This window comes from Sinohyriopsis cumingii, chromosome 10 (genome assembly GCF_028554795.1).
Source record: "Sinohyriopsis cumingii isolate HCF-2022 chromosome 10, ASM2855479v2, whole genome shotgun sequence".
Lineage (NCBI taxonomy): Eukaryota > Metazoa > Mollusca > Bivalvia > Unionida > Unionidae > Sinohyriopsis > Sinohyriopsis cumingii.
The window spans coordinates 4073728-4088311 of NC_142970.1; the positions used below are offsets into that span (position 1 = coordinate 4073728).

Here is a 14584-nt window from a genome sequence, read left to right on the forward strand (position 1 = left end):
TATATATATATATATATATATATATATATATATATATATATATATATATATATATGCGGTACATAAGATGAATATCATTACTGTGCTGTTTGAAGGTGTCAGAAGGCTCGTGACTTTCATGCTGAAGTCTCTAGTCCCGTGTGATAAACAGTGTTGTCGTTGTCACGGTCTTATCCGCCAGCAAGCTACCGTATCCATGCGTTAATACGGCGATTACATGCTATTTTTGTTTTGGACATTCAGCGATTAAATTTTAAAGGAAAAGATTTTGTTTTGTAGATGTTACCATTGTCGCTTTTCTGCATCTGCAAGAATGTGAGTTACGCGTGTTGTTTTACATCATGTGTGTCATTAACCGGTACATTTCCTAAAAGAACAATATGAGTTCATAAGCCGTACGTTGGCTGCCACATTGTTGTTTAGGGCGCTGTCTAATCGAGGACAAGTGTGCCTGGCGTGAGATGTCGTCCGTCGTCTGCTTTGCTTTGATATCTAAATCGTCATGTTTGGAAATCACGCAAATTCTGCTCTCACTTTATTGTAGGTTCTCTTTATTATATTTTCTCTTTTTGCTTGTTTCTTTTGTGTTTGCATACGGGTACATTGTGGCTGTTCTTGTTTCTGGAAGTAAAGTGTACTTTGTTGGATTGTCTTCATCTTGGTAAAGAAAGGTTAAATAAATGGCGTGACCGACACTATTCGACTGTCGTCACAACGCAGATATAAAATAAAACTATGAAGGAAGGTTTAAAAAACGACAACAAAAATAAAAAGCACAACAAAAAAAAAAAACACAACCAACCCCCCAAACGAATCAAAGTACAGGAGGATAATCTATTTATATACGTGTTATCATATATCCTTTCCGCTTCATGTGCATGCATATTGGTAGTGGTGGGGGTGGGGCAGGGGCAAATTACTGACGGAAACGAGGGAAGCATTAGTTTGGAGAAAATATATGCTGTAAAAAAATGGGTACTAATTTGCTTCATGATCATCCTTCTTAGCTCAGAAATGACTTGTTTACTTTCTGTATGTGCAAATACATCGGACACTTGATAGGGTCGGTTCAAAACAGACCACTGTAAATTTTGATTAATAATGGTAGCAACTAAACGTAACTGGTATATTTCTCTAGTGTATGTTGATATTTTAGCATTCAGAGCAGGTGGGTCTGTCATGAGTATGGTGAGGTTTTGGCGTTAATTTCTTTGGTAATAAAATAGTTTTTACTGCTGTCGTTGATGCAATGAAATAGTTTTATGTACAGTAATTTATTCTCTCATAGGAGTAAAACAGTTTTAATTAACTATATTCTGAGACACCTTCTGGTAAACGTAAATGCGGACTGCCAAAGATAACCAAGCAAAGGAGAGAGATGACAGTGTTATAAGAGATGGGACTTTTCTTCGCTCAAGACCGGCTAGTCCGGCGGTATTTAGCTGCAGCCTCTTGTCTCAGACGGGATGAAGAGGACTATTATTTTAGAGCAATAGATAATGCAAGTCTCTTGTTGTGAGATGGGATTCCGGAGTCATCTCAGTATGTTACCTAGTGAAAGTTTTATTCTCTCTCTCTCTCTCTCTCTCTCTCTCTCTCTCTCTCATTGTTCTCATATAATATCCAGTAATCATAATTACATTGGCACAGCAAAGTATGCAAGACGCACTTATCGCTTTTAACTTAGTTTCGTAGACACCATTGACTGGATATGACCATGTAGCTTTTTCATGTGTGCATTCACATTTGTCGCTTATGTTGCGTATTACAGCCTGAGTGTACAAAAGATTTTGTCTTGTCCTGTCTTCTTAACACCCATAAAAAGTGAATTGTGGTTGTAATGACTTACACGTTTTGGTAAGCTGCCTATGCCAAGTTGTAGGGTTATGTGATGTACATGTAAAGCAAGTGAGACATATCATTCAACAGAATTTCCATGCTGGTTCATTCTTAGCACAGAACATCCAATTTGTATTCATTTATGAGCGTCATAGAAGAGACAGAAAAAATCTTTCATTTTGATTGATTTCATGAACGGCGTTATGTATATTCCACCTAAAGGTCAAGTGAGCAGTGCACCAATGAAACCTTTACCCAAATGTCAAAAGGAGTGGGCCCTCTGTGAATATTCCACACACAAGTCAAACGGACTGTGCACCGATGAAAATTTTACCCAAATGCCTAACGGAGTGGGAATCTTGATTATTACCCCCCCCCCCCAAGTCAAATGGAGTAAGCCCTCTATGAATATTCCACACACAATTCAGTGGAGTGGGCCCTCTATGAATATTCCACACACAATTCAAATAGAGTGGGCCCTCTATGAATATTCCACACACAAGTCAAACAGATTGGGCCCTCTATGAATATTCCACACACAGGTCAAACAGACTGGATCCTCTATGAATATTCCACACACAAGTCAAGCCGATTGGGCCCTCTATGAATATTCCACACACAAGTCAAATGGAGTGGGTCATCTAAGAATGTTCCACCCACAAGTCAAACGGATTGGGCCCTCATGAAAATTCCGTTTGAACGTCAAACTGATTGAGCTCTCGTGAATATTCCACCAACAAATCAAACGAAATGGGCTCCCATGAATAATCAACCCACAAATCAAACAGACTGGCCCCCCTTTGAATATTCCAGTAAAAGTCGAACGGACTGGGCCACAATGAATAATTCAACCACAAGTCAAACGGACTGGTCACCCATGAATAGTCCACGTAAATCTCAAATATACATGTCGACCTTTCCAACAGAAGCAAGCATTTGATAAAGAGTGTGTGTGTCTGTTTGTGAAATTAAATGTTGTAATAGGCTAATAGCAGCCATATTTAACGACTGAGTTGGCTTTACTTATCCAATTCAAAGGCTGCAATGAAAAGATATTGTCTTTCAAATTTTGTCTACTCAACGATTTTTGATAAGTTGTGGAATATTGTGTTGTTGTTACTGTTTTTGTTGTTAGTAAACATTGGCCATATTTGAAGTCGGATATGTGTCACCTACAAAGATTTTAAGGACCTGTGTACCGGGACGCTTTTTGTCAAATGTTTAGTTTTATTCTTTTCATCAGCTTTTGAGAAGTCATGTAAAGTGTTTTCGATGTTTAGAAATAGTGATCATATTAATGGCAGAGCAGCATCTTGTACAAATTTGAAAGGTTTCTATGCTGGATGCCTTAAATCAAAGTTTTCAACAAAGAAAAGCAGCGAAGTTTTATAAGAAGTATTTCTTTAAAGATAATATTTTCAGATAACTTATATATATATATATATATATATATATATATATATATATATATATATATATATATATATATGTGTGTGTGTGTGTGTGTGTGTGTGTGTGTGTGTGTGTTTTGCTGACTTTAAGGGCCTGTTTGCAAGGCTGTTTTCTCACTTTTATGAAAGGATGCCATTATCTGAAATATAGTAAAATTCTGTTCAGTGCTTCCACTCCCCCACCCCACCCCACCCAAAATGTATTATCTATAGATGCCTGAAAGACCTTCTTGTCACGTTTCCTGCTAAATTTGGTTAAAATTGTTATGGTGGGTTTTAAGAAGAAGTTCAAAATCTTAATGTGTTGATGGACGACACACGATGAACAATGGAACACACACACACACACACACACACACACACACACACACACACACACATATATATATATATATATATATATATATATATATATATATATATATATATATATATATATATATATATATATATATATATATAACGTGTGTGTGTCATTTTCTTTTCGTAAGTTAACACTGGATTTATTTCATCGTGTGGTACACAAGACAAAGATATATTTTAACGAGTGGGTAGGTAACAAATCTCGTTTTTAGTACCATAAGATTAAGTATATTCGGTATTTAGGCTGGAAAAGAAAAATGTCATTGCTAGCATATATCAAATTTGCTTTATTATATAGGCTTAAACTCAATCTTCAGTGCAAGACCCCCCCCCCCCACTACTCGAAAATGCACCCCATTGTCATAGACTAAGCATTGCGTTAACAGAGGACGGTAGGATTGACTGACATGATCTAATGTGCTGCAGTTAAATACATTTTTGATATTTTGTAAACTATTTGATCATATCTGACCTGAAAGCAAGTCAGATTCGGCAATGCAGCACAGTGAGTTTATCACTGTTGTCAATGAAGTACGACAAACTAACTTCATGGATACGCAGACTGCGTCCTGTCAGATCTTCAGCAAAACTTAATTTCCTTGTCTGAAATGTTATGCCGTTTCTATGTATTTGTTCTAGCTCACAAAGTGTTTGTTTTTGTGCTGCATGTATAACTTCCGTAGGCCCACACTATTTTCTCATGTGAAAAAATATGAGGATATGTTTTTCATGTTAAAATATCGGAATGAAAAAAAAACAAACTATTTCGCCAATAAATTCATTTATTTCACACTTATGCATATAATAAATTCTGGTTTTTGTCTTCATACAAATCATTAGGGGCGGATCATTCAATTTTCCAGAAGGGGCGGGGTCTGTTAACTATATTACAGTAATTAAATCAAATATCTGGAGATAAAAAAAGAAACCAAGACCCCCACCCACCCCACACCCCAAAAAGGAAAAAGAACCCAAACAAAACAACGGTGTACTGGACAGAAATCCCATGCCGAATCTACCCCGAAAATGAAATGGTTGGTTCCCTGTGTGCTGACCAACTCAGATCGGTTATCGTGGTGTGTCTAATGGCAAGAGACTTGACTCAAGTTGATTCTGCACTAAATACTCTTTACTTGTTTTGCAAAGTCATAAAACACCACGCCAAACACTGCGTTAGGTGAGCAGTGGCGAACGACAGTAACTTTTATTTTGTTGCCAGGATACCGTACTGTATCATTTATTCTGTTGCCAGGATACCGTACTTGTGTAACTAACTGCTTATTGGTTCTTACACATTGATCGCCTTAGTGAATGTAGTAAATGTAGTCCATGAAAATCGCACACACACACACACACACACACACACACACACACACACACCAATTGTAGTTTACAATAGCTTCCAGGGACTGTGTAATATATGTCGTAAAAACACCCGCCACGATGTTAAACGTCAACAAGCAACTATGCGATTATAATAAATTTCAAGACTTGTCTGACAATACGTGATGACCTATATTGGCTTCCACGCTGTTAAAGCTATTGTTCATTATTCGTACAGCACACAGTTGATCCAGGAGCGTGCAGTCTCTACAGTGCAAGCAAGGGTATGCAAGGGCCCCCAAATATAATACAGGTAAGTTTGAAGTTAATGTTATTTACATTTTTTTTTAGAAATCTTTTTCACATCTTTCGGAACGAACTTGATTTGTTTCCCCTTCCTTCCTTCCTTTTTGATACGTGTTTCATTTGACTTTCTAGTCTCATTTTGTGCTATCGTGACTTGCTTTTTTGTATGTATGTATGTATGTATGTACGTACGTACGTATGTATGTATGCATAGTGTTTCACGTCACATTAGTACAATAATGCCGATTAAAATTGTTGTGTAAAAATAAAAAGATTAAGCTTGTTTAAATCGAATGAAAGATAATCACTTAAAAATAAACGTAAATATTTGCTTCTACAAATAACTATAAATGCTTCGTGAAAGATAATATGACCTATAGATGCGGTCCCGTTTTCATTAGTCCGAGTTTCCTCTGACCCTTGCCACCCCATTTTTTTATATTTGGACATTTATGTTGGGGTGTAGGGTCAGAGCGCATTCCCTATCAAAAAGTTGGAATTCGCCGACACCATTTGGTGTCGGCATGGGGTAGCCGCTTTCTAGCCGACCCAGCACACTTGAACGACCTTTCATCGAGATATACCTGCATGAAATCGATAGGAATATGATTTATTTTCTCAAAAATCGTGAGCATAGCAGTCGTCATGTCTTTAATCCCCTGATACACGAGACGAAAGCACGTCGTTGCTAAAATTTGACCTGGATCTGGCCATTTGTATTCCTAGTCACATGACTACACAACTCTCGCAGCCGACATCCGAATGACATCAGAGGTCATCAGTCACGTGATATCAACAACAGATCTTTTCTAGTGTTGCTGTAGGAAAACAAATCGAACATATAAATAAAAGTAATGTAATTTTTATAGAAAAATTAAAAAACATAAACTTCTCAAAATATTCATTGTGAAAACAACGACGAAAATCTGTAAATGTTGCATAAATTTTGAAGAAAACCAGATTCACTATGAAGAGCACGTGTCAATGTGATAGTCACGTGACACCGACAAAAACATCGCTGACACGTGTTGGGTACTTCTTGAAAACGGTTTTCTTCACCCTGCTGCGATACCGACAGGTTTCTGTTCGTTGCTCTCAGAATAAATATGTTGAGAATTAAGTGTGCATTATATTTATTTACAAATATTAAGTGACTTCTATATAATATGTCCAAATTCTATGTACAACAACTTGGGAAATTTGTTTATTTCGATATCACGTGACTATATGACCTCTGATGTCATTGACATGTAGGTTCCGAGAGTTGTATAGTCATGTGACTCGGAATGCAAATGACCAGATCCAGGTCAAATTTCAGCAACGACGTACTTTCGACTAGTCTGTCAGCGGATTAAAGACATGACGACTGCTATGCTCACGATTTTTGAGAAAATAAATCATATTCCTATCGATTTCATGCAGGTATATCTCGATGAAAGGTCGTTCAAGTGTGCTGGGTCGGCTAGAAAGCGGCTACCCCATGCCGACACCAAATGGTGTCGGCGAATTCCAACTTTTTGATAGGGAATGCGCTCTGACCCTACACCCCAACATAAATGTCCAAATATCAAAAAATGGGGTGGCAAGGGCCAGAGGAAACTCGGACTACGTTTTCATATAATGCCCAAACCGTTAAGTACGTGCTTAATTACTGTTATTAAAAATCAGAATTTTCTAAGTGCCACAGATTTGTCAAACATGCCAGTCATTGTAAGTCACAGGATTATAAAACTGTCTGACTGTGGGGGTGGGGTGAGGACACAACGTTAGTTTAATTAAACTGAAACTGTTTCATAAAATCGAAGTCTGTTCACGCTGTTACGAATCGTTTAAATGTGAATACGTACTCACCTTAAAGGGCTGTACAGCCAATGAAGTTTAATAATATGATGTGAAGAAGAAGAAAAAATCCAGTTGCGCATGCCCTAGTATTAAAGCATGAAAACCACTACCCTTTTGTTTAAAACGTGGGTGTGATGCGTGCTTCCATTTCTAAATTTAAATGCAGAGATTTCCAAATAACGTGCCCAAGGTGACATGTTTATATTGGAAGTGGCGTACGGAATGTGCTATTGCATATTTTACAGTCGCAGTTTAAAAGATCTCATCTAGCCGGACGTAAAATCTCGTGACAGGCTCGTCGTGACTCCAGTTATGTTACCGTACATACTCAGCTGATAAGTGCTAATGAACCTTGATCCATAGGCTCATCTCCACATAACATTTATGCGCCTGATTGACATTAACATATTTGGTTTACTAACATCATGCTATAAAAGTGCGTATTTCACTACGGTATAAACACTTAGAAATTTCACCTGGTATCAATAACAGTCTGCATAAAGCCTACTCTGTTGAATGAAATGTAATCTTAAAGATCAAATATGGAGTTTTCTGTTTCGACTGAATTTTTGAAACTTTCATACCTTGAAAATAATACTTATTGTTATTACAGCGTTTAAAACAATGACCTTCACAAATATTAGTGCAGGTATTAAGATAACCGAAACACTAAGTATGTTCTGATGGGCCATGTCGTCATCTCGAGATCGATCGATCCATCGATCCATTCAGATTATAACGAGTATTGAAAAAGAGTTCCGAAAATACAGCATTCAGGCGCAGAAGCTCGGTTTGGTAGCATTATAAATCACCTGGAGAAAATAAAGTCAAAATTATCTATAAAAGCTCCTCAGAAATAAATTGCAGTTTTTGAAATGGTAAATGTGATCTCCCCGTGCCTTTGTAACCTAACCGCTTTTCTTTAAACACAGTCTGTTTCCATCTTGATACTGCTACTCTTATTTCTCTATCCATAATCTATAAGGTGAAGGTTTGATTAATTAATCCTTTCAAAACAAATTTTAGTGCCCTGTTTCTTCTTTTTCTTCTTCTTCTTCTTCTTCTTCTCTCTCTCTCTCTCTCTCTCTCTCTCTCTCTTAGACCGCTTCAGTGGCCTAGTAGTTAGAGCGTCTGCCTCGGAAGCGGGAGGTCATGGGTTAGAACCCCGGCCAAGTCATACCAAAGACTTAACAAAAATGATACTAACAGCTGCCTTGGTAGGCGTTCAGCATTAATAGGTTAGTGTTAGGACTGGTCCCCCTGGTGTTAGCATAACGTGACTGGGTGGGACATCATGCTACATGTCTGCGGCATGATGGCTCAGTGCTAGACATCACTGTAAACTGCCATACTGCAGACATCGTAGCAATATGACTGAAAAATTGTTAAAGCTACGTTAAAAACCTAATCACACGCGCACAACTCTCTCTCTCTCTCTCTCTCTCTCTCTCTCATTTATTTTCCCCCGATGATTGCCAATATGATACGTCCAAATAATTTATTTTTCCGTTTTGAAAGGTTTGTATTGATTTGATAGATTGTCATATGCAGCAGAGCTTACTTGGAAGGCTATTCAAAGACTTACCAGTCTGTAGCAGTATGATAAATCTTAAATCGATAGTTTCAGCGTCGATCGTCATTCAGAAATTAAACAAAAGATACCAGTCATCATTATTTCTAATTTTGATCGCGATTTATGACTATATGCTGCACAAAATATGTCCTTTATTTTGAAATAGTAGTGTAATCAATACATTAGTGAATGATGAGTGTTCAAGAATGACGTCATGCATTACAGCCACTATAACTCTAGCCAATGGAGGTAATGCGGTCCGTAATTTGGGATAATCTGACTATTTGTAAATGCCAAGAATTCGGTTGGAGTAAACATATATATATTTTTTTATCTACACGTAATATTCTATAAAATCATTCAAAATTCTACGCTTTGAAGATTTCTTCCATAAGTGACCTACAGGTCATTTACCTAGCATGAAATTTCTGATCCACGTGGAATAACAAAATCCTCATGGAATAACAATGTGACATGGAATGACGAAACGACATGGAATACCAATGTAAGATGGAATAACAAATGTAATGTCGTTCGTTTGATAAATTTCATATTCTTAGTCACGTCCTTTATAAGCTACCATTTCGATCTAATAGACTGATTAGGATATGCACACGGATGTTTCACATGTATAAATGCAGTGCGTAGTCATCTGCAAAGGTGTATCCTACTTGTAAGTAAATCTAAGTGGACAAAACTTTACGCACATGATTCAAAGTGTTGTTGTTGTGGGGTTTAACGCCATTTTTCAGCACACGATAGGCCATACATGGCGGCCAGTATTAATGGTGGAGGAAGAACCCGGGAAAACCCCGGAAAAAAACACCGACCCACGAGAAGCTACTGGCAAGCTTTCTCACATACCGACATTAGCCGAATCCGAGACTCGAACCCACGCAGACCGAGGTAAGATGGCAGTGATCCGTAACGGAGAGCGCTTTAGACCACTCGGCCACTCGGGGCCCCTATTCAAAGTGACTATTCAATTTGATATGTGGGATGACAGATGAATGGATACTTGCTTTTGCATCCAACGCCCGATTTATTTTGATTACCCAGAACGAAAACGGAGTAAATTGCCGTTGTTGCGTTGTCAATCATTATTTTAAATACAGCTTATTAATGTCTTCGAACCTGTACATCCCTGCCTGTAATAAATTAACTGAGCCATATTCGAAAACGTGGCCACCAGTACCGCCGTCAGTATATCTTAATAAATATTTGAATGGAATATGAACAAAATAAACTCAAGACAGTTGAAGATATTGGTTGATCGATTCTTATTATTATTGTCGTCGTCCTCCTCCTCGTCGTCATAATCTACCTTCCTATTCCTTTTTCCTTTTCGTTCTTTTTCTTGAGCGAGAAGTGGTGGTAGTAGTAGTGATGTGAGGTAATGGTGATATATGATGTGAGGTAGTGGTGATATATGATGTGAGGTAGTGGTGATATATGATGTGAGGTAGTGGTGCTGGCGATTGAAGTGGAATTGTATTTGTAGTCGTCATGGTGACCTGGTGCTTTTTATAATTGCGTATTCCTTTCCACACATATGTACTTCCCATGGGTAAGATAGTTATGGTGCATCTGAACTTGTAATTAAGGCAATGGATTTCATCGAACTGAATAGTGATGTCTAGCACCATGCCGCAGACATGCAGCATCATGTCCCATCCAGTCTTATTATCCTGACACCAGGCCGACCAGTCTTAACACTAACCTCGTAATACTGAGCGTCCAGCGAGGCAGCTGTTAGTACCATTTTTAGAAGTCTTTGGGATGACACGGTCGGGGTTCAAACCCACGACCTCCCGCATCCGAGGCTGACGCTTTAACCACAAGACCATCGGATCGGTCAGGTTTGGTGTATTGATACTAACGGCAAAAAAATCTTTACTTAATTTAGAGTGTTTCACAAGTTGCAGTTGAGCTATTATTAAATGGATCAATCATATAATAATAATCCAGTGTCTATCAATGATGACTGTTGTGGGGCCAGACCCAGTGTGTGTGTGTGTGTGTGTGTGTGTGTGTGTGTGTGTGTGTGTGTGTGTGTGTGAGAGAGAGATTACATTCAGTGGTTCTGCTTATAAACAAGCCGAAGTGTTGTTATTCATATATGAACAAAGATGAATATTAATGTGTTTTGGGTACAATATAGCATTTCAAATGCATTTTGAAAGCACTAATTTTTCACATCCTGTCTGCAATTTATTTAAATGCAACTAAATTGGCATTATATATATATATATATATATATATATATATATATATATATATATATATATATATATATATATATATATATATATATATATATATATATATATATACACACACACACATGTATATATATTTGAATGTGTGTAAGCACTTGTATGATTGTGTATCTGACAGGGAAACAGAGAAAGATGATTTGTTTATTCTCTCAGATAAATTAAAATATTTGAAAATAAAATTCAAAAATTTCAAATTTAACATTACAGAAATCTAGTCCAAAGCTATGAACATCTTCGGGAGCATGTCCTTCATCAAGAAAGGAACGGCCGTAAAAAGTCTATCGAACGGTTTAAAAATGATTTATAAACTTTTATTATCATGCAATGAATTCCATTACTTTCTAATACATTACACTATGAATCATTAAGGTAGACATTAGCTGACATGCGTCTAATGAGCCAGCAGCTGAACAAGTTAATTAATTACCTTCATAATAAAACTAAATTATTTGATTATATTTTATTATTTTCGTATTACTTTTACTGAATTATTTGGATTCGATTCTCACATCACGACGAGAAAAATAATAATTTTTTATTCATAAGCATCGTATTTCTAAAGGGGTGGCAGAACATTTTCTTAAGTATCTCGATAATGGGTGATCGTTGTCAAAAGGATGAAGATTTATCTCAGATAAAGATATTTTCGCCGTCAAATTATAATAATCCACAGGCCATTAAATATGCACAAAGGTTATCGTAATCAATTTCTAGGAACCATAACATATTTTTCGTTATATTTGATCATTGTGATTAGTAAAATCCAAGGGGATTGACAGTTATATGTATTTAATTTATATTATGTTGATTTAAACATATTTTATTTGCTAAATTATGCTAATGGAGTAGGGATGCAAGTTCTTCCAACATAGATAAGCCCTTTCCGATACCAATACAGTGATACAAATGATTCAAACATGACACGAGGCAAAAGTACAAGACCCCCCTCCCCAAGATACAACAAAAACATCAACAAATTCGGTCTGCTGATAGTTAAAAGATAAATCTTCGAAGAAAGAAAGACAAAAAAGATGAGACATGTTCATGACAGGTAAACAACGATGTTACCAACCTTAGGTAGGAATTGTTGTTAATATGTGTTGCACCTACATAACTGTTAATTGGTCATTATACATTCTCAAGAATGGTAACATTAATAATAGCCGTTATAGTCAGGATCAAAGTAAAAACTATTATTTTTAACGCCTCACACCCTTAATGCATTTTTGAATAAACGCTATTCAGATCTGGCATAGTTGCAAGTGCCAAGGACAAATGTTTATAGAGATCGGGACGGACATTTTGTTAAGACTATGTATTGGATTTTGCCTTTGTAATATGTATTGAGGTGCATATGAAAGCTTAATGATATGCACTTTCTGCTTCTACCCCACATTTGCATGAAGGATTGTATATTGGCGATTCTCGAATTGATCTTTTTTGAGGTTGCTACATTAGTTTCCTCGCATGAATAAGTGAGCATTTGTGATCACCGAAAGACAATATAAAAGAACATTTTCTTTATTGGGATAATATAGTTATTAAATATTAAGAAATCATATTCCGATTTCACATTTTTAAGTAGGGAACTTCATACGAGTGTGTGTGTGTGTGTGTGTGTGTGTGTGTGATTTGGATTTTTAACGTAGCTTAAAAAAAATTTCAGTCATATCGCTACGATGTCTGCACGGCCAATGTGGGTATGTGAGAAAGCTTGCCAGTAGCTTCTCGAGGGTCGGTGGTTCTTTCCGGGGATTTCCCGGGTTCTTCCTCCACCATTAATACTGGCCGCCATGTATAGCCTATCGTGTGCTAAAAAATGGCGTGAAGCCCTACAACAACAACAACAACGATGTCTGCAGTGTGTCAGTTTATAGTGATGTCAAGCACTGGAGCATCATGCCGCAGACATGTAGCATGATGTCCCACCCAGTCACATTATCCTGACACCAGGCCGACCACTCCTAACACTAACCTCTTAATGCTGAGCACCAAGCGAGGTAGCTGTTACTACCATTTTTGTAAGACTTTGGTATGACTCGGCCAGGGATCGAACCCACGACCTACCGCATCCGAGTTGGACGCTTTTACCACTAGGCCACCGGAGCGGTCTTCATATGAGAATATAAGTGTTAAGAAAAGAAAATATTATTGTTATTTCAAGTCTGGAATATAATAAATAGAAGTGTTGTCCATTTCGTATATTGTATCATGTCTTTCTACAACCAAAGGTGGAAGCAGTTCATTTAAATAGCTAGTTGAATCATTACACATAATTCTATGAACAGTGCAGAGCTTTTGAGATTTTTATTTCTCTTTCCGAGAGCGAGGAAAAAAATCTCACGAACTCTGCACTTTTATTTCCGAGAGCGAGACGGCATCGTACTTTGAGCGCCCTCCTTGGATGTGGGATGTCGCGTGTTCGATCCCCGGCCGAGTCATACCAAAGAATTCTAAAAATGGTAAAAACAGCTGCCTCGCTAGGTGCTCAGCATTAAAAGGTTAGTGTTTTAAGCGCCCAGGTTTCAGGATAATGCGACTTGGTGGGAAATCGTGCTGCATGTCTGCAGCATGATGCCCCATTGCAAGACATGACATTAAATTACCACACTGCAGACATCGTAACAATATCGCTGAAAAATATTATGAAAGCTATGTTAAAAATCCAAAACTCTCTCTCTCTCTCTCTCTCTCTCTCTCTCACACACACACACACACACACACACACACACACACACACACACACACCGTGAGCGGGGGCCAGACGGATTCCTCATAAATATTGCGTGCGTGGATACTTCTGGTTAGACCTGTGAATCACTCAAATCTATCTGAGCCATCCCAAATGACACATTCTAAAATAGGCATTATAGATAATAAGAAATTTATTTATAAGGATTTTCTGCCCAACTTGTATTTGAGGAATCTTAAATATTTCGAAAGTTAGATGTTTTCTTTAGTATAATTTCAACATGCATTCTACAAGTGCATGCATTATTAAGTGTAATGTCTAACTGTTTATGACTGTCAACAAATGCAAGTGATTTACTTACGAACTTTAATTTGGGAAACAGTGGGTTATAATTTTTGTTGAAAAACAGGACTTCATTTTTTGCTGGGTTGAATAAAATCAACCATTGATTCGTCCAGTCTTGTAGATTTTCTAGATAGTACAGTCTACGGCAACAAGTCTGTTGAGACTAAGTACATTATCAGCAATATCAATGATATATTCAAGAAACAATAATGGTCCTAGAATAGATCCTTGGGACACGCCAGCTTAAACAGATTGAATTGTGGATTCTGCTGTATGCACAACAACTATATATATATATATATATATATATATATATATATATATATATATATATATATATATATATATGTTTGTGTGTGTGTGTGTGTGTGCGTGTGTGTGTGTTAAGTTTTGAGACTTAGAGTCGTAACAATGAGCACGACGAAATGAAAGTAGTGTCAAATTTTGAATTGCAGTGAACTTTAAAATGAATGCATTGAGCATTAAAATTATATCGCATTTAAGCCAGAAAAGTCTTTGTGATAGGTCACTTCGACCTTTCCGTGTTCATATCCCTCCATGTCAGTGAAAA

The 14584-nt window shown here is 37.2% G+C and overlaps 1 protein-coding gene across 4 annotated transcripts in view; it reads left to right on the forward strand.

The window, feature by feature from the left end:
- The first annotated feature begins 1313 nt into the window (after positions 1-1313).
- The window catches only part of LOC149789508 (uncharacterized), a 31454-nt gene continuing 18183 nt past the window's right edge, over positions 1314-14584 (forward strand). For 3 of the 4 annotated variants that reach the window (XM_089971548.1, XM_089971551.1, XM_089971550.1), the window contains exons 1-2: positions 1314-1542; positions 5215-5289. The gene's annotated coding sequence lies outside the window, so the exon portion shown is untranslated. The remainder of the gene's footprint in view (positions 1543-5214; positions 5290-14584) is intronic. The other variant, XM_089971556.1, reaches the window with a different exon arrangement.